Raw genomic sequence first — 25,599 nt, 5'->3', positions numbered from 1 at the left:
CTTTGCTCATTTTTTACATTTTGAATATTACATGCACTGCTTGTGTCAGCATTCATCACATCACATTTGTTTTAACTGGCTCCCTTAAGGCAAAGAGTTGAAGTTTTAACTAAGCCCAGATAGAGTAATATTATTTATATTTATTAATATGCGAAGGGAAGTAAGCATGATGTGTCTTTCATCTACTGCAGTATGTTTTCTTGGCTGACTACTGCATCTACAGTCCTCAACGTTGCCCAATTCTTTTTGCTTCTTCATCTGAAAACCCCCATCTGCCTTGAAGTTTCTGCCGGGGAGAGATCTTGCAGATGCAGTATAACTACCTTGTGTCTTGCTGCTGTGCTCAGCCTTGCCATGGTGTATGACTTATCTTCAGCAACCTCACCTTGTTAGCTGAGTTTGGTTGTTCCTCACCCAGTTTTATTCCTCCTACACAGCTGTTACTGTTTCAGTTAATGATTGTGTTTCAACCTACATATTGAATTGATGATCATTAGCACCTCCATCCATTTTCAAAACCGCTTATCCTGGTAAGGGTCACAGGGACACCAGAGCCAATCCCGGCAGGCATAGGGCACAAGGCCGGAATACACCCAGGATGGGATACCAGGCCATCGCTGGGCAACACACATACCTACTGGGGAATTTAGAGTGGCCAATTAACCTAACCTGCATATCTTTGGACAGTGGGAGGAAACCCACACAGACACAGGGAGAACATGCAAACTCCACACAGACAGGCACCCTGAGCCAAGACTCAAACCCAGGACCCCTAGAGCTGTGAGGGAGCAGCGCTAACAACCACGCCACCATGCTGCCCATCATTAACACCTGTTTGGTATAATTGTTTAATCATACACCTGACTATATACCTACAAAATCCCTGACTTTTGTGAAAGTGTATTTAAAAGAATTTATGTTGTTTTGAAGGCAAAGTGTAGTCACACCAAGTATGGATTTGATTTAGATTTTTCTCCTGTTCACTCACTTCGCATTTAGTTAATTGATAAAAATAATCTACAGACATGCTCAAATTTGTTGGTACCCCTTGAGCCAGTATTAATGTTTTATATTAATGTTTGAAAAACCAATATATCAACAGAGCCAGTTGCTATGATGACCACAGGACCGGACCTCTCCCAGTATATCCAAGAGAGACTCCGCTCATGTGGAGAGCTTCCATGTCAGGGCCTTTCAGGCCAGGCATGTTAAATAAATACTTTATCCTCTGTACATCAAGAGTGGGTTCTTCACCCCTCCACAAACAAACAAAGAATGCACAATTTCCTCTGAAATAACTTGAAACTGACAAAAGTAATTGGCATCCACCAGTGTTTATTCCATATTTAATAGAAATCAGACTGCTTTTGATTTAGTTTTTCAACATAATATTGTAAATAAAACAAATGAAAATGGCATGGACAAAAATGATGGGACCCTCAACCTAATATTTTGTTGCACAACCTTTAGAGGCAAATTACTGCAATCAAACATTTTCTGTAGCTCTCAATGAGACTTCTGCACCTGTTAACAGGTAGTTTGGCCCAATCTTCCTGAGCAAACTGCTCCAGCTCTCAGGTTTGATGGGTGCCATTTGCACTATCCTTCTGTTCAATCTGGGGTCGATGTTCCTCTTGCGGCCGTGCCCTGGGAGGTTGGCTCAGTTCCATGGACCTTGAACTTCTGAATAATATTTGCAACTGTTGTCACAGGAATATGAAGCTGCTTGGAGATGGTCTTGTAGCCTGTACCTTTACCATGCTTGTCTGTTATTTTCTTTCTGATCTCCTCAGACAACTCTCTCCTTTGCTTTCTCTAGTCCATATTCAGTGTGGTGCACACAATGATACCAAACGGCACAGTGACTACTTTCCTCCATTTAACTAGACTGAATGACTGATTACAAGATTGGAGACATGTGTGATACTAATTAAAAAAAATGAATTAGTTTGGAATATCACTATAATCCAATTATTTATGATCTTTTCTAAGGGGTACAAACAAATGTGTCCAGGCCTTTTTAGAATATCTTTGTAGAATGAGCAATAATTTATCTCTTTTCACAGCTTCTTTGCTTTATTCTATGACATACCAAAGACATGCAAGCATACATAATGCAATAGCTTTTAATTTCATCACTTTTCAGGAGGAATTATTAGCATTATTTCAATGAGCTGTAAGGGTACCAACAAATTTGAGCACGTCTGTATTAACATGTCTTTTTTTGAAAGCATTCTTACTTTACAGCATTTTTTCAGAGCTGCCTAAAACTTTTGCACAGTACTGCATGTGTGCAATATATATGACAAATAGTTGCAAATTATGTGGGGGGGGCTGTAATGACATTCTGTAGCCGATGCATTGGGTCACATTCTAGCTTATATCTAGGTGTAACTTGAATGTGTTTATCATAAATCTTTGTATGTTGATTGAGATGTTATCATAGGAAGTATACAATTGTGTATATACATAACATACTGAATTATAAAACACAAAAAAGGTTTCAGTTTCATAGTGTTAAGTGTGTACCCACCTCTCCTCTCTTTGCTCTTGGTCTTCCTTAGTAGACCCTAGTTCGAGGATATGAAAAGTTGCTGTTACTAAGACGCTTTGCAGGTGGAATGTGTTTGTACTACCTTCTGTGTAAGCTGTATTTAGTTTTTTTAACCTAAGAAGTGGAGCTTACCTTTACTACTTTATATCTGTGTACAGTTGACTGTTGGACTTTTGTCAGCTTGGCCATTTACATGTGTTTTGTTTATTGTATTTATCTTGCATTCTTCGAATTTTCTGTTTGTTTCATGAGCAATTTTTATTGCTGAGAAAGTTTTCATTTGAGAGGATTATTATTTTCTATTACAGTAATTAAAGTAATTGTTGCATTGTTTGGAGCTGTCACATTATAGTATAGTAATACAGGGATGTAACTGATCTGGATAATAACAGCATAAAAACTGTTTTCTAATAATTGAGAGGTATTTTCTAATATCACAGAATGTAATGCTTTGCTGAATTAATAATAAGATTGATTTAACTGGATTGAAAGTTTATGAATTGAACTACAGTTCAAAGGAGCAGTGAAATGCATGGGTCTTACATATAACATATCCTAGAGCTGTCAATGTTGACCCAGAGCATACAATTATGTATTTATACTCCAACAACAACATCAGCATTTGCCTTTATAAAATACAAGTCTAATCCTACCTAGAGATGCACAGAGAATAAGTCATATTGATCTTTTTGCTTTGTGTTTGCTCAAGAGTGTTGATCATCCATGACCACTGCCCTTCGCTGGGTCTCAGTTATTTGCAGATTGAAGTTTAATGTGTGATTCATCTCATCTCCGTTTTCCTTGGGTTTTTATACTGCATTTATTTCCATTACATACAGTGAGGGATAAAAGTATTTGATCCCCTGCTGATTTTGTACGTTTGCCCACTGACAAAGAAATGATCAGTCTATAATTTTAATGGTAGGTGTATTTTAACAGTGAGAGACAGAATAACAACAAAAAAATCCAGAAAAACGCATTTCAAATAAGTTATAAATTGATTTGCATGTTAATGAGGGAAATAAGTATTTGATCCCCTATCAATCAGCAAGAATTCTGGCTCCCAGGTGTCTTTTATACAGGTAACGAGCTGAGATTAGGAGCACACTCTTAAAGGGAGTGCTCCTAATCTCAGCTCGTTACCTGTATAAAAGACACCTGTCCACAGAAGCAATCAATCAATCAAATTCCAAACTCTCCACCATGGCCAAGACCAAAGAGCTGTCCAAGGATGTCAGGGACAAGATTGTAGACCTACACAAGGCTGGAATGGGCTACAAGACCGTCGCCAAGCAGCTTGGTGAGAAGGTGACAACAGTTGGTGCGATTATTCGCAAATGGAAGAAACACAAAATAACTGTCAGTCTCCCTCGGTCTGGGGCTCCATGCAAGATCTCACCTTGTGGAGTTTCAATGATCATGAGAACGGTGAGGAATCAGCCCAGAAGTACACGGGAGGATCTTGTTAATGATCTCAAGGCAGCTGGGACCATAGTCCCCAAGAAAACAATTGGTAACACACTACGCCGTGAAGGACTGAAATCCTGCAGTGCTCGCAAGGTCCCCCTGCTCAAGAAAGCACATGTACAGGCCTGTCTGAAGTTTGCCAATGAACATCTGAATGTTGTGGTCAGATGAGACCAAAATCGAGCTCTTTGGCATCAACTCAACTCGCCGTGTTTGGAGGAGGAGGAATGACCCCAAGAACACCATCCCCACCGTCAAACATGGAGGTGGAAACATTATGCTTTGGGGGTGTTTTTCTGCTAAGGGGACAGGACAACTGCACCGCATCAAAGGGACGATGGACGGGGCCATGTACCGTCAAATCGTGGGTGAGAAGCTCCTTCCCTCAGCCAGGGCATTGAAAATGGGTCGTGGATGGGTATTCCAGCATGACAATGACCCAAAACACACAGCCAAGGCAACAAAGGAGTGGCTCAAGAAGAAGCACATTAAGGTCCTGGAGTGGCCTAGCCAGTCTCCAGACCTTAATCCCATAGAAAATCTGTGGAGGGAGCTGAAGGTTCGAGTTGCCAAACGTCAGCCTCGAAACCTTAATGACTTGGAGAGGATCTGCAAAGAGGAGTGGGACAAAATCCCTCCTGAGATGTGTGCAAATCTGGTGGCCAACTACAAGAAACATTTGACCTCTGTGATTGCCAACAAGGGTTTTGCCACCAAGTACAAGTACAAGTCGAAGGGGTCAAATACTTATTTCCCTCATTAACATGCAAATCAATTTATAACTTATTTGAAATGCGTTTTTCTGGATTTTTTTGTTGTTATTCTGTCTCTCACTGTTAAAATACACCTACCATTAAAATTATAGACTGATCATTTCTTTGTCAGTGGGCAAACGTACAAAATCAGCAGGGGATCAAATACGTTTTTCCCCCACTGTAGCCTGTTCAATCTCTGCTGTATGTGTCCCTGATCAATATGTATCTCTTGTTATTTTTAACTTGGTTACTAATGGCATTGGAAGCAAGTTATTACAGTCCAGTGTCACGACGCCCATTAGTATGCACTACATTACTCTCTTTCTTATCATTAAGGTTTTGCGAGATACTTTTCAGGGGCACGTTTGACTTGGGAGAAATGTCACTTAAAATAGCCTTAAAATAAACTACCAGAGAGGTTCACATGGAGAACAACGAAATACACACAATGCAACATATGTTTTCTCCTGAAAAATGTAATGGGGGATTTTTTTGTTTTGTTTTTCATGGTCCATTATTTACTGTTACCACCAAAGGGAAAGCCTGTGGAAGGGGGGTGCAGGGCTGCTGAAATTCACAGCTCTATGCCTTGGTATTACACAACAGGGTTTTTCAGATTTCCGTGACTTATTCAAGAGGAAATGTCTCTGGTAAAGGAGTCACTTCTGCATGTTTGTTCCCACTGCATTGCTTGGAGGGCCTTGAAACAGACCTAAATATTGCAACTGGAAATGCTGATGTGGGCTGGCTAGCTGCAGCTGATCTCAGTGTTGGCAGTGTGCTAAAACACATCCCTCCCTAATCAGAGAACACAGGGGCAGGGAAAGCACAAACGACACACAACTACCAACACCAACTATCCTGAAAGAAGGGTTCCTTCTGAAATGCACAATTGTCCCTCTTACATGACCACCAAGGACACAGCAGAAGTGACACTAGGCATTTTACAAGTCATTATTAATTCAAACTTACTACAATGCTTGACTGTTGTTCTCTAGACAGATTCTTGTACGTATTCCTGAACATTGCAACACAAAACACACCTTTGTGCAAGGGCAAAATGAGGTATAATAAGGGAGACTTATGGGTAATTTAATAAAACCATTCTGCGTGATTCATGCCCATCAAATATGATCAACATGGAAAATGGATTAGGAACACACTGGCCTATATGTGTGAGTATTCATGAAAGTGTACATGTAATACTCAACTTACAAATTGAGTGTCTTGTACACAAGAAGAAATTATTGTCCTGATTTTCTTCCACCCTGAAGGATCAACTGATATAATTTACTGTATGTTTTCCCTCAAATTCACATAGAATATACCAGAATTCCAACACAAACTTTAATACAGGATACTATAACATTCAATAATATGTATTGTTACAGTTATTTAAGGAACATGACAGCGTTTGTGACCTATTTCCTGCCAATTCCATTCTACTAAGTGTTTTCCAAATACAGTACAAACATTTCTGTGGACCACCCAGGTCCCTACCCCTGGAGACAAAATGTATTTGTTTATTTCTAAATAGCTGTAATACAAAATACAAATCATACCAGAACATAAAAACAGTTTTGTTATTTTAAATGCAGGTATATGCTATAAGGGCATTTCGATATTATCCCATAATTTAACATTTAACCCTAAAACTGCCACTGTAACTCATTCTTTCCCATTAGCCATCCCAATGGGATGAGTGGTGCTGCCCTGCAACAGGTGATATCTAACAGCCAGTAAAAAATTAAATATTGTTTTTTAATATAATCAGGGTACATTGCCTAACTAATTGCCTAAGTGGAATATTAATTCATATTAATATTAAAACAAAAGGTATTAGCAATGTCATAATTTTGGGATCAACCATACCTGACATCAGAGCTGTAAAAGCTTTAAAGTAAAATTCAATAACTACAGAATTTTTTATTCATTTCAATGATACAGCCTCATCAGATCCATGAGTCCCTTTCAGGGTCTGTTGAGCATATTTGCATTTTACATTAGACACATCACTTATGTGTTTTATTAGGGTCTAATTCATAATTATCTACATATCAGTTTTGACTGAGGGGCCAGATTGATATCTTCAAGTCTTGTACTGAGAGCCAAGTAATTTGTATGTACATGAACTTCTGTGTGTAGAGCCACACATGACTGTAGGTCTTAGAAAGGAATCTGTCCAACTGAGGGGAAAGACTGAAAGGAAACAAACACGTTGTAAATGTTCAGAACAGTTCTTTTTTAGTTCTTGTTCTGTCTGTATCTCGGTATTTGTTATTGTGTATCATTTATTTGTTTGTCTTAGGCAGTGTTCTAGCTGCATTTATATTTAGAAACACCGGTTGGTCTTTTCTGATGGGTTTGGGGGAATTCAGGCTGACACTCGGCCACCCGGGCAGCCGGTTCAATGAGCAGTGGCGCTCTGGAGGCCACATGGTGTCCCGACTGACCAGCTGGAAGGAGGAGAACGACTGAGACCCAGCTTCCTATTGCACATCCAGAGAAGCCTGGGATAACACAGGGCTCTTTCATACTATTGTCCTGGGTTCACCCTGTGTGATTACCTCACTACAACTTGCCTACCATATAGGTGTTTTTAATTGCCCTGAATGAAAAACATATTGGGTATTTATGTGGGAGAGGACTTGTCCTGTCAGCATCAATATGGGAACTTAACTTCAAAGCATTACTTTTCCAGAAATGTGAACAAACAGATACACAACAATTATTAATCAAACACAATTTGGAGTAGGATGGCAAAGATTGGCCATGCTGGTAGTAGCCTCAGCCATGCCAGATCCTATTGGGTAGTAACAATACTGTTTCCTGTCCGTTATAATGAGGCATTCTGATACTCTCCAACTAGGTTTTTGTAGGAAACAGCTGGCTTTTGGTCTTTACACAATACTGGATAAGGGCATCGGCCAAGAAATAAATAAGACAAAATAAATAATAATACTAGGCCTGAGCAATATCTGCCCCAACACACATTACAATGATGAAATAAAAGTATTACATTGAAAACAGTAGGAGATAAATAAGGCCTTTAACACATTTTCAGCTCCAAACGTGTTATGGCTTTGTTTCAGAATAAGATTACTTAATAATATAAGTGACAGACAAGAAGGTAGGACTTTATAATAAGTGGCTGTGTGTGTTAAATTACCATTGAATAAATAAATAGATATAATGCGCATCCTAAGAAAAAGGAAATTATCATGTGGAAATTGCTGGTTGAACAGGATTTTGCATTGACAATGGGGACATCAGCATCAGTGCCAGAGCAGCCTGCGCTATTTTTCTCTCCGCTCTTCATGGGAAGACCAGTGATCGTGATATGATGGGGATTTGTTTAATGCCCATGAGGATTTGAATGGCCATGAAAACCTTAATCTCTTCATCAGAAACAGGGTGGAAAGGTTTTCAATTTAAAACAATATATACAGCTAACAGAATTAAGATTAAAAAAAGAAAGTGGTGCAGCTCCCCAATAAAATTGTACGCTTGGTTACCTGCAATATATATGACCAAATGGATAAATGTGTACTACTTATTATTATTTAAAATGTCTAAGACATGCTTTCATTAACTCCATCTTCTCGTCATGCTGCCTTTGCAACACTGCCAGCAGCCATTCAAATTTCTCATCCTCCTTCCTTTGCCTTTCCTCTTCCCTCTGTCTGCTCTCTTCACTATACAGCTGGAGCAGCACGACCACATCTGCAAGCTCCCACGACTCAGCTGTAACCTCTGTGCCGGAGGTCGCTGTCGTTCCACTGCCACGAGATTGTGCAGTAGACTGAGCCCGAGATGCTTGAGCAGAGATTCGGCAATCTGCTGATGGGGAGGCGGAGGAGGGGCTGCCTGGGGCCACTGATATAATGGTGCTCTATCCGGGGATTGTATGTCCAGATTGGCTACCTACTTTTCACAGAACAAAAACAAAACACACAATGTACAGAAGTTAGATGTATTGGTCGGTGGTAGAAAGACTAGACTGTATGCAGCAATTAACCCGGGCATGTCAAAAACAATCTAAATAAAATCTACTCTGCTCTACATTCCCCTCTGTTTGGACATAGTAACGTAGGTATCTTTTAACAGTGATATAAAAATTGTGAAATCGATACAATGCATTCTGTGTTTAAATCTGGATCTGACAACACTTGAAGGGATTGTTCCAAGCCTAAAACACTTCAGTACTGACAACACACTATGCTTATTTACACTGTGTAATATATATATATATATATATATATATATATATATATATATATTATACACACACACATTAACTTGCATATATGATACACATACACATATGCACGATTTGTTGCATAATATATGTATATTGGCATACAAAAGGGAAGCGATGGATGTGCACTTTGGTTATACTCTTTGTAAATCTGAATATTATTAAATCCAATAACACTAAATCCATATTACACTTAAAACTATGTTTAATGATGTTTTTTCAGGACTTGATTGCAGTTTTATTTTCCAGGGGGTCATGTAGGGCAGCCTGGCAATCATAATTGGACTAGTGTTCAGATGGGCTCCTGATGGATAACTAAATGAAGCACTGTGGGAAGTGTTATTTAATTGATGCTGATATATGTATCGGAGCGCCTGGCGGGTGAAAGGGCGGGCGGCGGAGCTAGAGAGACATGCAAGGTTTTGTTGGCGGGAAGTGGCAGCGAGAGCAGGAAGTGAGGGGGAAGATGGAGAGCGAAACGGAAACGTCGTGGGGAAACGCGCATGAACTGGCGCTATACTTTACACACGGATTCAGAAGCGCTGTGAACAGGATCCGTGTGGCTCCCAAAACAACAGCAGGAGCGTTTTTGTTCCCGGCGATAAAGCACCCAAATAGACATCGCCTGCGTGAGTAAGACGCCGGCTGTGTGAAAACCGGGTTTGTTTCTCAAGTTTGTGCAGAACCGGAGCTCCAGACTTTCTTTATGTTGATGTGTAATAATTGCATGCTATGACGTTCCTGAATGTACAGCCACAGGGTCTGGTTTAGGTGCGTGTTGCTGTAGTCTACTCTCAGTCGCTGTGAAGTTACTGTACACAGCGCTGTCGGCCTCCCGGGGGCTGCTCTCCTCCGCCTCGCCCGTCATCATTGGGCATGTCCTGCGCCAGCCCCAGCGCCAGGGGAACCGCCTCGGCTTCCTCTCCCTCTCCTCCTCTCTCCTCCGCTTGTCCTCCTTCTCACGGCTCCCCTCCTCTGCCCCCGTCGTCTGCCGGCCCGGGAGCCAGGTGAACTGCCGTCGCCTGCACCGTTTCCTCTCCTTGGCCTCCGTCCTCTGCTTGGCCTCGTTGCCAGTGATGACATCAGCGATGGGCTGGAAAGGATTGGACATGATGCCGTCCTCATCCTCCGCCTGCTCCTCCGGCGCGGCCCTCCCCTCTCGCTCGGCCTCCTCCCTCTCTCTCCGCTCCCGCTCCTCTCGGACCCGGCGCACTCGCTCCGCTCTGTCGCGCTTGTCCTGCTCCTCCAGGGCCCTCTGCTCGGCCGTGTCCTTCCGTTCATGGCCGCGTATTCGCAGTGGATGATGCGGAGCAGCCAGCCCAGCCCCCTCTTGACGGGGTGCTCCCGATTCATGCTGTTGTCCATCACAGCGCAGCACGTCTCGATTGTACAGTGACACTTGTCCACTAGCTTCTCCAGGGAGAGAGACTGGACGAGTTCAAGGCCCCGTCGCGGTCCTGCTTGTTGCCCAGGACAAGCACGGGCTTCCCGGCGATGCGCGGGTGTCTCAGGACCTCGGCCAGGGTGTCCCTGTTCTCACTCATGCGTTCCACATCGCTGGAGTCCACCAGGAACACCACGCCGTGCGACTCGGTGTAGTAATTTTGACAGATGCCCCGGATCGACTTGCCCCCACCCAAGTCAAAAATGGTCACCTCGGAGTCCCCCTGCTTCAGGTCGATTTTGGAGAAGCCCACGGTGGGGGCCACGTCTTCTGGATTTTCTCCCAAAATTCCTTTCAGAGTCACTGTTTTCCCAGCTTTGTCCAGACCCAGCATCACTAAGGTCACTTTCCTTGCCGGCTGGCACAACCGTTTCACCCATTTGCCACAGTTCACCATCATACTGAATGAAAATGTCACTGACTACTCTTCACTGACTGCTAGCTACTCCATTCGCTCCTCTACACGCTGAGATGGGTGATACAAATGAAAACAACTGGAAGGATGATGCAAATCCTGAGCTCGGTGTATCCACTGGCGCTGTTGCACTTGCAAGTGTGTCCTGACCCTGTAGCATGTGGGGATGTGACGCGTCTGTCGCTTATGATGTCATAACTGGGACCGGAGGCAGCACTCAAGCTGTTAATCATCCACTGATTAAAGCTGCTGCTAATGTCATAATTGAAGGAAAAGGCAGGGCATCAGGCCTTAGATGGTCATAATTGAATCACGTGTCCAGAAGCTCAGTTCTAGAGCAGGGATGGCGAACCTTTGTTAGGCTGGAGTGCCCATAGTCTGGTTTGTTCAATTCACTAAGTGCCAAGGGTGCCAATGATTAATTCAGGATTAAACAGCAATTTCTTTAAACAATATTTATATTTATTTTTTGTGGTAATTAAGCAAACATGCCAACAAAACAAATCACAATCTACAATACAGAATAATCCAAAACACTATGGACAGATGGAACCCCTGCATCCACCCTCCTGCCACCTGCATGCACTGCTAACCTCCCCCCACTTTGAACCCCCCATGTCCCTCTGTGGTTTGCAGGCCTAATGTAGCCCAAAGTACATCCACTTCCACCCCCCAAAAAATAAATTAAGAATAAAGTAGTATATGTATGACAACTGTTTATTTTGTATCAGTGTTACTTCTTTAATAGATTGTTGATATGAATTTATTGCATGATATTGCTATTTTATTTTTTAAATGTAGCATTTGTGGCTTGTAATTGTGGTAAAGGGGTCTTGTTGCACAGGCAGTTATTTGACACCTGGACTTGCGGCCCATTGCTTAATTTAGGTTACCCACCACTGCCATGATCAAATCAATGATAAGTGTTTTTTTTCTTTCATATATGACTTCATTGTGTATTGGATTAATTCTTGAACAAAACATGTTTACAATAAAGCTTTGCCTGATTTGCAAACATACCATCTAACATGAGACCAATTGGCTGTAAAACATCAGGTAGCAGAATTTCACACAAATTACCCTTGGATTTGCAACCCATTTCCAACATTGTCTGTAGAATTGTAGATAATGGTATAATTCTTCCTTGGATTACTAGTCTCCTGTATTTTGAAAAAAGATGGGAATATTTTCTCCCCTTTTATTTTTTCATATGAGTCAACCAACCCCTCCTGTTACTCAATCCATATGAAACATCATCACAGTCACAGCTGTACCAGTGGTTAGAACTGCTATGTCCAGGCCTGGAGCTTGATGGGACTGTGCTCTTATTGATGGCGAATGTAGATGTCACTCACTCACTGAGGTAAACAATTCCAGGACTGAGCAAACCAGAGACTCTCATACAGTATTATCATTGCTATTATTATTTATTTCTTTGCAGACATCCTTAATTCAGTTTAAGTGAAAACCAAGTGGAGAAAGATTCATTTCCATATTTGTGTGTGTGTCGCAAACCCATCCAATAAAAAATAAGATTATGATACAGTAATAATGAAAATAACAAGAAAATGTACTAAAAACGTATAGATGTATATTGTGGCAACACCAAGCCATTGACAATTTAAAATTAATTTAGATTTGAATAACTTAAAATTGCATGGAGGCACCAGTACACCAACCTTTAAATAACTTAGGCTACATTTAAATAACTTATACATCATACGAATAACATGCTGAATCACTCAAGGCAGAAGAGTAACATTATTTAGTAAGAAGCTATAGTTAATATAACAGTACTGATATCTAAGTTTGCTAACCTTAGCTAACTAAAACTAGATTTCTCTTACTGTTTAATAAGACTGATTAATTAATCTGGTACATTTTTATACAATGTACATTATTAACTTTGACCCATCCGCTAATAGAAAACTACTGCTGTACTCAGTTGTGGCTTCATTTTCAATTAGATGCCACTTTCTTCTAATCACAAATGTAACCACTATGATGTACAGGTTTGTAGTTTGTTATTAGCGGGTGGGTCAGAGTTTTGATTTTAATTCGGCCCTTAGTCTTCTGATCTGCCAGTTAACCAGATACCTTTCAGGATGACTTGACAGAAGTCTGGCTTTTTCTGTATCTCAAAGCAAGCTTAAAGTCCAGCTGGGTAAATTAGCAACACATAGCACCTATCCAAGTAAGAGCTCCATCCCTGCGCCAACCATTACACTGCATTAACCCCTTTAAGACCCAAGAACTCGATATTTTCATTTTTATTGAATAATAATAATACATTCCTATTCAGCCATGTTATACTTTGGATTGTTAGTCTTTAAATTGCTTTTTCAAACTCTTTGCCGAGTGAAATGCAAATCTCAGTTGATCCTCAGAACAGTTAAACTAATTACAGCTTGGTTGAAACAAACCTTTTATATTCATATACACTTGTTAGCAGAAATCACAGTTTTTAAATATAAATATATATGCAGGGCATGTATATAAATATATATATAAACCTCAGTGCTCACTTTAAAATTAAAAAGTATTATAATGCTTGAAAAATGACATTTAAAAAATCGCTCAATTAATTTCAATGCAGCTTCTTTTTACTGTCATATCGAAACACAAGTGGTTGTAGCAGCTGGATAATTATTCACCAAACAAACTTCTTATAATTCTCTCTTGTCTTTGCCCCAGAAGTAATGTGTTTTTTTTTTTCTATTTCGGGAAGAATACAAGTAAATTAAAGAAATGTATAAGGATTGTTTAATGAACAAGATGTGGATTTTTTCTATTTACTTCAGTATCATACACTTTGGATCAATGTAGTGGTGATTAGTGTCTGGCTGTTTGTATCTATTTATTTATTTGAGGGGCAGTATAAAATCTCGATATAAATGTATATAGGAATGCACAGAACGTGTAAGCGAGTTATATTGATTGCACTCTTTTTCTTTACTTTTTAAAAAGGTTTGATTCACCTGAGCAGTTATTGGTTTAACTAATCTGAGGATCCGGTAACTAGAAATGAAAATGGCAATGAACAACAATTGCGCATGTGGAGGCCTTTATTGAAAAAGTGTGCAGAAAAGATGCCTTCATAGAGAACATGATAAGTTATAGATAAAATCTAGCCTGAGGGTTATTTAATGTATTCAAACACTCACATTCTACTCTTTTAACAGTAATGTTTTTATTGTACTTACTCCAGATATCACTTTGCTATGCAACACAACATGCAGGTTAAAAGCATCTTCTGTAAAACAAAACAAACAGCATCTAACATGACACAAATTCAACAAGAATGTATTATTATCAATATTATCCAATAATAAAGAGTAGGCTTAAATAAAGTAGCTGGGTCTATAATACGTTGTGACAGGGATGCTCTTTGTAGGACTGGTGCTGTTACTGTTGGCATGCACTTTTATTGTCATCACTGTAATAGGATTCACAGTGATGTCGGTGTGGTCTTTGTTTCGCAGTAATGTCATGTGACCAGGTTGACACGGGTTGAGGATGCTAGTGTGAAATGGACTCTAGATGCTAAACACTGATTGTGCGTATTTGCAGTTCTTGAATGAGGAGAACAGGCTTAGATTTTGCCCGTTATCACAGACAACTAAAGGAGAATAAATTAGGGCTGCCAAACAAGACTTGACAAGAATCCTAATTTACTTGGAGTGAGACATAGATTAATTCCCTACGTTGAGAGATTTCCTATGGAGAAGTGTTAATTACTGTTGCTTCTTCTATCAGAGGTTCAACAGCTCTAGGAGTGGCTATTGTGGCAGTTCTCCAGCTTTCTTCAGACACACTCCAGCAGTCTGGAGGAGTACCTTACATAAAGCTTGATGTTTTCTCTTCTTGGGCCATTTCATTAGCAGTTCTTCAGATAGAGGGACTGCTACTTTCTTCTGCAGAGTAGCACAGCAAGGAAGCACTTCTTTGGGTACTATAATTGTCCTTTTTCATGAAATTCCCAGTTCACTTCTAGCTGGCTGTGGTGTCGTTGAAGATGAAGAAGGCTATTAAAGCCCTAAAGTTCTCGACTGAAATAAATGTTTGCATGAGAAAGACTTTAAATGGAATCCATGCTCTCATGAAAAACGCAGCCCTACTGAAGTATAGGCATCTCCTGTTAACATTCAGCTTGACAGGAATGTGCAGATCCTTTTCTAACTATGGCAGACTTGGGATAATTGTGAATCTGAATACTTACTTTTCTACCATTCTAATATAAAACCTGCCACCAGCACCTTAGATGAAAATATAATATACATTAACAAAATATCAAAGAACCGACTCCTAATTGGCTGATGTCTGGTCCTGGAAGGCTGCAGTCCAGCAGGTTTTATAGGTTTCCTTCAATCACCCATAATTTAATAATAAGGAAAGTGGTCAAATTTGTCCAATTAAGCCAATAATCAGTTGAACTAGGCAGTTAGGAGTTGACGTACAATGAATACCTTAAGCCAATACAGCCCTAGAGGACCAGGATCCAGCACCCTGGCTTATGCGGCTAAAATCCACACAAGGAAAGCAGGGTGAATCATATAGCCTGTAACATGTAGTCCTGAGGTCTGAGACCAATTCAATGCTCCCAGTGGGTTTTAACAATTGGTCGGTGTGCCTTTAAAGATGGCATGATAATATGGCATGATAAACTACCGCTAACCTGCCCCAAGTTCATTTTACTCTTATTGGGAGTGAAGTAATATATTACTAGTGGAGTAGTGGTCAGGGCTCCCTCCTGGGTGGAAAGTTGTGGGATCATTCCTAGGTTCGGGACACTGCCATTGTTCCCTTCAGCAAGGTACCTCACCTAGATTGTTCCAGTAAAAAAAGAACATGTTTAAATGGGAAATTGTATGTAAAACATAATGTGATATATTGTCACATTTTTTAAATTGCCCTGCCTAAGAAATACATTGTAATTTAATAGCTCTTGCTCTATTTTTAAAGCTGTATATTTGGTGACTGTAATTCACCTTGGGAAATGGTGTCAACTAATAAATAATAACAATAATAGTCACCAGGCAACTTTGAGACCGGACAGGATTGCAAAGTTCCCCTTAACCGGAAACAAACGTACAAACCGGTACTCATGATTCCTGTCACTGATCAGACAAAGTGTACATCCTTTTTTAGATTCTGGGCATTTCTTTCTAATGAATAGAAGTAGCTGCAGAAGCTTATTTTTTGGGTTGCTTTTATGTACATTTTTCTGTGTCTGAGAATCTGAAATGATTTTGTTGGCTATGTTGAGCAGATTGTATCTGTATCTGCTAGAAAGAACAATGTTGTGTTTGCTGTTTGAAAGACTGACCTTCTATTTAAATATTTAAAATAACTTTTGTGCTACATGCAATACTTACCTTTTCTTTTGTCCTCTCTATATAAAACATTGTTTTTTAGAAATTCAGACTTCACCTGAATCTCCTGAATTTTTGAATCAGGATTATATTATAGTTATTGAGGTATGTTTTTGGAGGACCTCATATGTGAAGTGTTATAAATTGTGAATGGTCAGTCAACAAGGTAAGCAGCTGCACAAAGCAATTCTAATAAAATGGTTTCAGCCTCACAGCCACAATAATGTTACAGTCTGCCCTGTTTGATTATAGCAGTTTTAAATGGAGAATCATTGAAGTCCAGGATTAACTTAAACTATTTATATAGACATTTGTGTAAGAATACCTACTGGGAAGGGAGTGGGAAATGAGCATGCGTGGATATAGTTTATTTATTCATATTTCTAGTTACCTTTGCAGCAATGTTATCCTTCTGCAGTAATCAGTCATCCATTAATCTAGTCCCTGCCACACTTTAAAGAATCTGAACTGTAGAGGGGAGACGAGGATAGCTATTAGATGTCAAATACACAGGAAGATGATAAGGAACTAGTAGTCGCACTGCAATTATGCACCCTCTTCTTAGTGTCCTTGCCCTCCTCTGAAAGAAGGAGCGTTTTAATCTAGCTGACATTCTGCCCATCTTAACTTCCCTGCCCTTGAAGAAACAGTACAGGAAATGGCATTGTTATGGTTCAAGTACAATAGTCCTTTAATCTTCACTGGTAGGAATCAATAAATAACTAAAAGGAACATGTCTGACCAGTAAAGCAGTTTTTACTTTGTGTTTGTTATAATATTTATTAAGCAGTACATACAAGCTAACCTAAAAGACAGGACCAAAGCTTACCAAAGCTGTTTTTTAGGATTTTAATTGCATTTTCCATCTGACCGTAACAGTTAAGTTCTACAAACAAGAGAAACCAAAACTAATCATATTCGCATTCCGATTTAAAATAAAATACCATTGAAAAGACATATGAAGATAAAGTAACTAAATAATAATGACTGCTAAAACTTTACAATGCTTTCGCAATAAATTGTTAAATAAAGAATACAAAGGTTGCAAGTCAAGTTTCCAAATGTGAAAACCTGATGCATTAATTCCAAAGAAAATAATTGACAACTGCACCAATCAGCCAGTTGAGCCTTCCAGATCTCATGGGACATCTTAGAAAAACAGCAAAGATCCCCTTGTGGCTGTAAAATGTCATTTTTGCTCCATAGTTAAGAAACTGGGGGGAATAAAATGTAGAAAATAAATAAATAAATGAGACAGGCTAATGAGTCTCCAGGGAAGCTTCCGTTGTGCATGGTAAATCAGAAAATACTTATCTAATGAGTTTGAGAGGGGATATTATTATTGTGCAATGCAATCCCACCTCACATAAGAATGAGCTACTAAGAGATTATGCAATTCGAGAACTCGGTCTTGCGTTGTTCCAAACCAAAAATGCAAAGAAGTCCCAAGAGCAAAATTATTATTGCAAGATTGTTTGGCCCATTTAATGCATTAATCACTGTCATGCACAATCAATTAAACCCTGCCACACTGTTGAGCCCGACAAGTCCATGTGCTTAAGACACACTTCAGTTTGCAAGGCTGTCCCCTCTCAGGAACTGTTAACATGAGGCCTCATAATGGGGTGTTAAAACTGCTTGAAATGCTATTTGCAGCTTAAAGCAGGCATGTGGTGCTCATCCTGTCAGAGTAAAGACTAGCACAGGGTCTGTGTACGACAATGAAGGGAATCCCAAAGATGAATGGGCCACAGTCAGTAAGTTAAGAATCCAAAAGAATTATCCAAAAGGCCAGGCTCCTGGTTCGAGGTTGACTGCTCTTTCAAGTCTAAGGTAATACAAGCTCAGTAACAGGTTTCTGTAGCCTACATAATGAGCACTGTTCCACTACCTAAAGTGTTGTCTTTTACCTTCTGCTTGACTTGAATTGTCAGCATCTCTTGCTCAATTTATCTTTTTCTCTCTCGGCACTAGACTGAGAAGAGCCATCAGAATATATCCATGAATGAGGGAACATCTTACAAGATGCCAGAATTCTTCTTCTTTAAATGAGATCAACGGGGATAGGTCTGAAATCTTAAGGAGACAGAAAAAGGCAAGGTCCTTGCTGGCCCACCTGGAAATGGAGCGGGAGCAGGCTGAGGGTAAAAGGTAAATGCACACATGCTGGGTAAAATTGTTGTAGTAGTAGTAGTAGTAGTAGTAGTAGTATAGTAATTATTGAGCACTACAGGCAGTATAGATAATACTTCAGAAGCTGGATCAAATCACAGCCCAATTGTCTGGGTAGCACAAGTCTGTCCTGTCTCATCACTGGACACACATTCCACTGTGAGCTGTCCACTACCAATCCCTGGAAAGGGATGGGATTCCAGTAAAAGGTATTTTGTGTCAAGAACACATTACAATCTTGAAGTCCAGCATTGCTGATCTCATTTACCCGATGAATAGCTGTTCTGCTGGCGTTTACTAATGGCACTGTAAAATTCTGATTTGATTTTCATCTCAAATACTGTTTATTCGAAAGAGCTGAAAATGGAATGCATTTCATGTATCTTTATAAATGTACTTTGATCTTCAAGGTGTTGTAATGCATGTTCCTTTTTCTGCCTCTGCCGCATGTTTACACAGCTGACACTTTCTCTGCATCTATTAATTGAGGATTGTATTCCATTAGGTAAAACTATTAGTTTTCTTGCAATTTCCCTCACAGAATTCATATCTGAATACCGTGATCTAAGCAGAGTTTGTGCTAGCCTTTTTTTTTTTATGGGCAACATGGCCAATAACATTCCTGAATTCCGGTCATATAGAACAATTATCGGACATATGTTTTAAATAGCCATATAATAGCTTACATTTAAACAGCAATAAAACACAAACACTATGATCCAACAAATGTATTTTATTTAGTCAGCAGAATGAACTCTTCACAAGCATATAGGCTACAACAATAAAATAAAACCAATAGCCTTGCTATTGTTAATAAAATAAAGACATTAGCCTACATTAAATGTACGTCTCTTTGCATTCCAAGCCCGTCAAATTAAATAACTTGAAAATAAGCTAAATGAAGACAAAATTAGGTCTAAAAAATAATAGGCTGGTCGGTCCGAATTCTGCGTTTGTCAAATTCCCGTTTATTTGCGGCGCGACTTCATTGAATAGAAGTGCTCCGCTGCTTGTGCAAAGTTGAAGCCATGCAACCCCTTGTCACAACTTGCAATTCTCATCAACCTTGTCACCTTGTCACGCTCTGCAGGCACACTGGACGCAGGAATTGTGCAGGCAATCTTTCCCAGCATTGCCAGGACAGGATACATTTCCCCGAATTCACCCGATGACCGTTTCACAGGCCGTGTGGTATTTCAACCTGCTGTACCCACGCAGTGCTGTCCTCATCGGCACTGCATCTCGCTCAGTCACATGACCAAACCTTTAGTGATGTCTTACTGTGACAGCGAGCGTAGGCTTGCTGTTGTCTTGGCGCCATGTCTTATAGGTCACACAATATTAGGCTATTTAATATGCTATTAATCTATCTATCTATCGACTATCGTCTGTTGCTGTCTGTCTACCGTGGTGTCTGTCGGGAGTGTGCATGTGTGGCGGGAGTGTGGAGGAGTGCGCAGAGCTTGAGTGAGTGAGTGAGTGAGTGGGGTTTTTCCCCGTTTTTTCTTCTCTCCTTCTTGCCTTTTCTTTCTTTGTGTTGGTTTGGGTGGTACAAAAGTGTATTACTGTTTGGGTTTGTGCAGGGAAGCAGACTTTTGTCAGCGATCGCCATGGCTACACCCGAGTTGGGGAGACTGGGGTTTAGTAACCTGACTCGCCGTCACGGCATTAAACTTATTGTGGATGCGATCGTCCCAGTAGAAAGATGCGTCATTGAATTGGGGAAAGTGGTGGGGTGTGGGAATATTAAATCCGCATCTCGGATGAATAAATCTGTTGTTTTTCTTGCTAATGAAGCGTTAGTGCGGAGAGTGGTTCTGGAGGGTTTAGTTGTCGATGCAGTCCTGGTGTCTGTCTTGCCGCTTGCAGTCCCAGCTCGGAAAGTTACTATTTCCAATGTGCCGCCATATATTTCCAATGTCGTTTTGATCACGGAGCTGAGCCGACACGGGCAGATTATGTCGGATATCACTATGATACCGCTGGGTGTAAAAGTCCCGAGCTGAAACATGGTGTATCTTTTCGTAGGCCGCTGTATATGTTGTTTCCTGATACCTACGGGGAGTTGAATGTTGCCTTTCGTTTTCGATTGGATGTCTGTGACCATGTTGTGTTCGCTACGTCTGATCTCATGAAGTGTTTTGTCTGCGGCCGTGAAGGTCATATTGCGAAGAACTGCAGGAGATCGAGGGAAGAAGGGGGTGGCAGTGCTGCGGTGGAGGAGGGCACGTAGAGTCTGGGTCAGGGACCGGGGACGGGCAGCGGGCCGGACCGGCGGGTGTGCAGGACGGGCAGCGGGCCGGACCGGCGGGTGTGCAGGACGGGGAGCGGGCTGGACCGTCGGGTGTCGGTGCGAAGGTTGGGATTTGTGGTGTTGGGGTGCTTTGTGGGAACGGGGTGCCGGTACAGGTAGTACATGCTGTACTGGGGTGTGTGGGACATGAGAGTGGGGAGACTGTGGCTCTGGCTGTGGTTGCTACTGTGATGCCTGAGAGTGAGATTGCTCTGCAGGAGGCAGGTTTTTCCCACGACGCTGCTCGTGAGGGGTCTATGGCGGATCCGGCGCTTGAGATTCGGCCAGCAGAGGTGGCAATGGAGGGGGAGGTGACGGCTGAGAAAGGGGAGTTTAAACTTCCTAAACGGAAACGTGAGAAGAAGGGTAGACCCATTGACAGTGATGCGAAACGCAGTTTTGTCGCAGAAAAGCAGGACGTGGAGCGCGGTGTCTGCACTGCGAGCAGGTGGGAGTTGCTGGCTGAGGCCGGGACTGCGGAGGGCAGCGGGGCCGGCGAGAGCGATGAGGAGGGGAGTGACTCTGATCTGTCTGTCTGCCAGTCCGCTGCTCAAAGGGGGCTACAGCACACAGAGTATAAGGGAGTTTTTGGAGTCGGTTAAGGGGAGACGTGGGATCAGCATTGTTGATCACTTTCCCGATTTTAAACTTTTTAAGTTCAGCGGCGTTGGTGCTGCGGGAGTCTAAAGGGCTGGGAATGGAAAAAAAAGTGTGATCGCCTGAAAAACCGGATGGCTAAAGTCCGTATGTCCCTTAAAACAGGCACCAATGTATGAGCTCATTCGTTTGTTTTCCCCTGGCGCTGTGTTGTGGTTTGTCATAGTCTGTGTTTCCACTTTGTTTTCATTTCCTCCCTCAGTGCGTGCGCCGATATTTTGCACACTGAATATAAATGGGGGGCGAGATGTCGTGAAGAGAGCTACAGTGTTTGATTATTTGGTGCAGAAACGTGTCTCTAGCATTTCTGCAAGAGACGCACACTGATGCTTTGAATCAATCGGACTGGTCTACAGAGTGGGAGGGGGAGGCCGGAGTTGCGATTTTATTTGCTCTGGACTTTAAGCCTGAGAGAGTTACAGTGACTGAAATTGTGCCGGGGCGCGTCTTAATGGTTAAAGCGGTGATTGGTAATACGACTTTTAATTTAATTAACATTTATGCACCTAATGACGGCAACGAGAGGATTGCTCTTTTTAAACGTCTTCCTGGTGTTTTAGATCAGTGTGAGCCCGCTGACTCTTTTATTGGGTGGTGATTTTAACTGCACTGAAAACTGTAGGCTTGATAATACTGTGGAGCCCAACCCCGGGTCGGTTAGAGAGCTGAAATCAGTGTTGACAGCTTATGATGTGGTGGATGTTTGGCGAATGACGCATACAACTGACAGGCAGTATATGTGGGCTAAATGCATTGTAGGAAGGGTCTCCTTGGTCAGGCTGGATAGATTGTATATTTTTAGACACCAACTAAATAGCTTCATTTAACCGAAAATCTCTCCTACTGGGTTTTCTGATCATAGTTTAGTGGCAGTAGAAGTGGTTTTTCCTTCTGCACGGGCTCAGTCCTCTCATTGGCATCTAAACATTCAGTTGTTACATGATACTAAGCTTTTGAAATGCTTTGCCTTTTTTTGGGAAAGGTGGCAGAGGCAAAAACATACCTTTCCTTCCCTGAGGGAGTGGTGGGACATGGGCAAAATTCAGATAAAACTGCTCTGTCAGCAGTACACTGAAAATATTACACGGAGGATAAGCACAGCGATGAGAGAACTGGAGGCTGATATTTCCGAGCTCCACAGAGCCTTGGAGTCTGATTTCAGCACTAGGCTGTTTGAAGACCTGACTTTGAAGAAGCAAGGGTTAGCGGATCTGTTGGGCACGCAGGTACAGGGGGCGCTGGTTCACTCCCGGTTTCTGAGTTTGTCGCAGATGGATGCACCTACGCAGTATTTCTTTGCCTTGGAGAAGAAGACGGCACAGCGTAAGATGATGCACTGTTTACAGACTGCAACTGGCCAGCTGCTGCAGGAGCCTGGGGAGATTCGTGGGCTGGCGGTCCAGTTCTAGAAAGAGCTGTTCACAGCTGAGGCTGTGGACAAGTCGGTGGAGGCTCGCCGTTTTCTCATGGACCTGCCTGTAGTTCCTGAGGTGGAGAGGCAGAAGCTTGAGGGGGAGCTGACACTGCTGGAACTTTCCGAGGCCCTCAGTGGACTGCACACTGGGAAATCACCAGGCATTGACGGCCTACCAGTGGAGTTTTATCGCACTGTATGGCCACAGATAGGAGGAGATCTGTGTGCTGTCTTTTCTGAGTGTGTACAGGACTGTGAACTGCCTCTGAGCTGTCGGCGTGCGGTGCTGACTTTACTCCCCAAGAAAGGGGAGCTCTCTGACATCAAAAACTGGCGCCCAATCAGTCTCCTATGCTCAGACTAAGATTCTGTCCAAAGCCTTGGCCAATCGCTTGCATACAATGCTGGTTTCTGTGGTGCAGCCGGATCAGATGTACTGTGTACATCTCCTGTTAACATTCAGCTTGACAGGAATGTGCAGATCCTTTTCTAACTATGGCAGACTTGGGATAATTGTGAATCTGAATACTTACTTTTCTACCATTCTAATATAAAACCTGCCACCAGCACCTTAGATGAAAATATAATATACATTAACAAAATATCAAAGAACCGACTCCTAATTGGCTGATGTCTGGTCCTGGAAGGCTGCAGTCCAGCAGGTTTTATAGGTTTCCTTCAATCACCCATAATTTAATAATAAGGAAAGTGGTCAAATTTGTCCAATTAAGCCAATAATCAGTTGAACTAGGCAGTTAGGAGTTGACGTACAATGAATACCTTAAGCCAATACAGCCCTAGAGGACCAGGATCCAGCACCCTGGCTTATGCGGCTAAAATCCACACAAGGAAAGCAGGGTGAATCATATAGCCTGTAACATGTAGTCCTGAGGTCTGAGACCAATTCAATGCTCCCAGTGGGTTTTAACAATTGGTCGGTGTGCCTTTAAAGATGGCATGATAATATGGCATGATAAACTACCGCTAACCTGCCCCAAGTTCATTTTACTCTTATTGGGAGTGAAGTAATATATTACTAGTGGAGTAGTGGTCAGGGCTCCCTCCTGGGTGGAAAGTTGTGGGATCATTCCTAGGTTCGGGACACTGCCATTGTTCCCTTCAGCAAGGTACCTCACCTAGATTGTTCCAGTAAAAAAAGAACATGTTTAAATGGGAAATTGTATGTAAAACATAATGTGATATATTGTCACATTTTTTAAATTGCCCTGCCTAAGAAATACATTGTAATTTAATAGCTCTTGCTCTATTTTTAAAGCTGTATATTTGGTGACTGTAATTCACCTTGGGAAATGGTGTCAACTAATAAATAATAACAATAATAGTCACCAGGCAACTTTGAGACCGGACAGGATTGCAAAGTTCCCCTTAACCGGAAACAAACGTACAAACCGGTACTCATGATTCCTGTCACTGATCAGACAAAGTGTACATCCTTTTTTAGATTCTGGGCATTTCTTTCTAATGAATAGAAGTAGCTGCAGAAGCTTATTTTTTGGGTTGCTTTTATGTACATTTTTCTGTGTCTGAGAATCTGAAATGATTTTGTTGGCTATGTTGAGCAGATTGTATCTGTATCTGCTAGAAAGAACAATGTTGTGTTTGCTGTTTGAAAGACTGACCTTCTATTTAAATATTTAAAATAACTTTTGTGCTACATGCAATACTTACCTTTTCTTTTGTCCTCTCTATATAAAACATTGTTTTTTAGAAATTCAGACTTCACCTGAATCTCCTGAATTTTTGAATCAGGATTATATTATAGTTATTGAGGTATGTTTTTGGAGGACCTCATATGTGAAGTGTTATAAATTGTGAATGGTCAGTCAACAAGGTAAGCAGCTGCACAAAGCAATTCTAATAAAATGGTTTCAGCCTCACAGCCACAATAATGTTACAGTCTGCCCTGTTTGATTATAGCAGTTTTAAATGGAGAATCATTGAAGTCCAGGATTAACTTAAACTATTTATATAGACATTTGTGTAAGAATACCTACTGGGAAGGGAGTGGGAAATGAGCATGCGTGGATATAGTTTATTTATTCATATTTCTAGTTACCTTTGCAGCAATGTTATCCTTCTGCAGTAATCAGTCATCCATTAATCTAGTCCCTGCCACACTTTAAAGAATCTGAACTGTAGAGGGGAGACGAGGATAGCTATTAGATGTCAAATACACAGGAAGATGATAAGGAACTAGTAGTCGCACTGCAATTATGCACCCTCTTCTTAGTGTCCTTGCCCTCCTCTGAAAGAAGGAGCGTTTTAATCTAGCTGACATTCTGCCCATCTTAACTTCCCTGCCCTTGAAGAAACAGTACAGGAAATGGCATTGTTATGGTTCAAGTACAATAGTCCTTTAATCTTCACTGGTAGGAATCAATAAATAACTAAAAGGAACATGTCTGACCAGTAAAGCAGTTTTTACTTTGTGTTTGTTATAATATTTATTAAGCAGTACATACAAGCTAACCTAAAAGACAGGACCAAAGCTTACCAAAGCTGTTTTTTAGGATTTTAATTGCATTTTCCATCTGACCGTAACAGTTAAGTTCTACAAACAAGAGAAACCAAAACTAATCATATTCGCATTCCGATTTAAAATAAAATACCATTGAAAAGACATATGAAGATAAAGTAACTAAATAATAATGACTGCTAAAACTTTACAATGCTTTCGCAATAAATTGTTAAATAAAGAATACAAAGGTTGCAAGTCAAGTTTCCAAATGTGAAAACCTGATGCATTAATTCCAAAGAAAATAATTGACAACTGCACC

General features: G+C 41.1%; 1 pseudogene; it reads right to left on the bottom strand.

The window, feature by feature from the left end:
• LOC136713215 (ADP-ribosylation factor-like protein 13B pseudogene) overlaps positions 1–20,855 on the bottom strand; it is a 33,931-nt pseudogene extending 13,076 nt beyond the window's left edge.
• Between the last annotated feature and the right edge of the window lie 4,744 nt (positions 20,856–25,599).

Source organism: Amia ocellicauda, chromosome 2 (assembly GCF_036373705.1).
Source record: "Amia ocellicauda isolate fAmiCal2 chromosome 2, fAmiCal2.hap1, whole genome shotgun sequence".
NCBI lineage: Eukaryota > Metazoa > Chordata > Actinopteri > Amiiformes > Amiidae > Amia > Amia ocellicauda.
The sequence above is the reverse complement of the archived record's forward strand: the minus strand, read 5'-3'. Positions and strand labels throughout refer to the sequence as shown.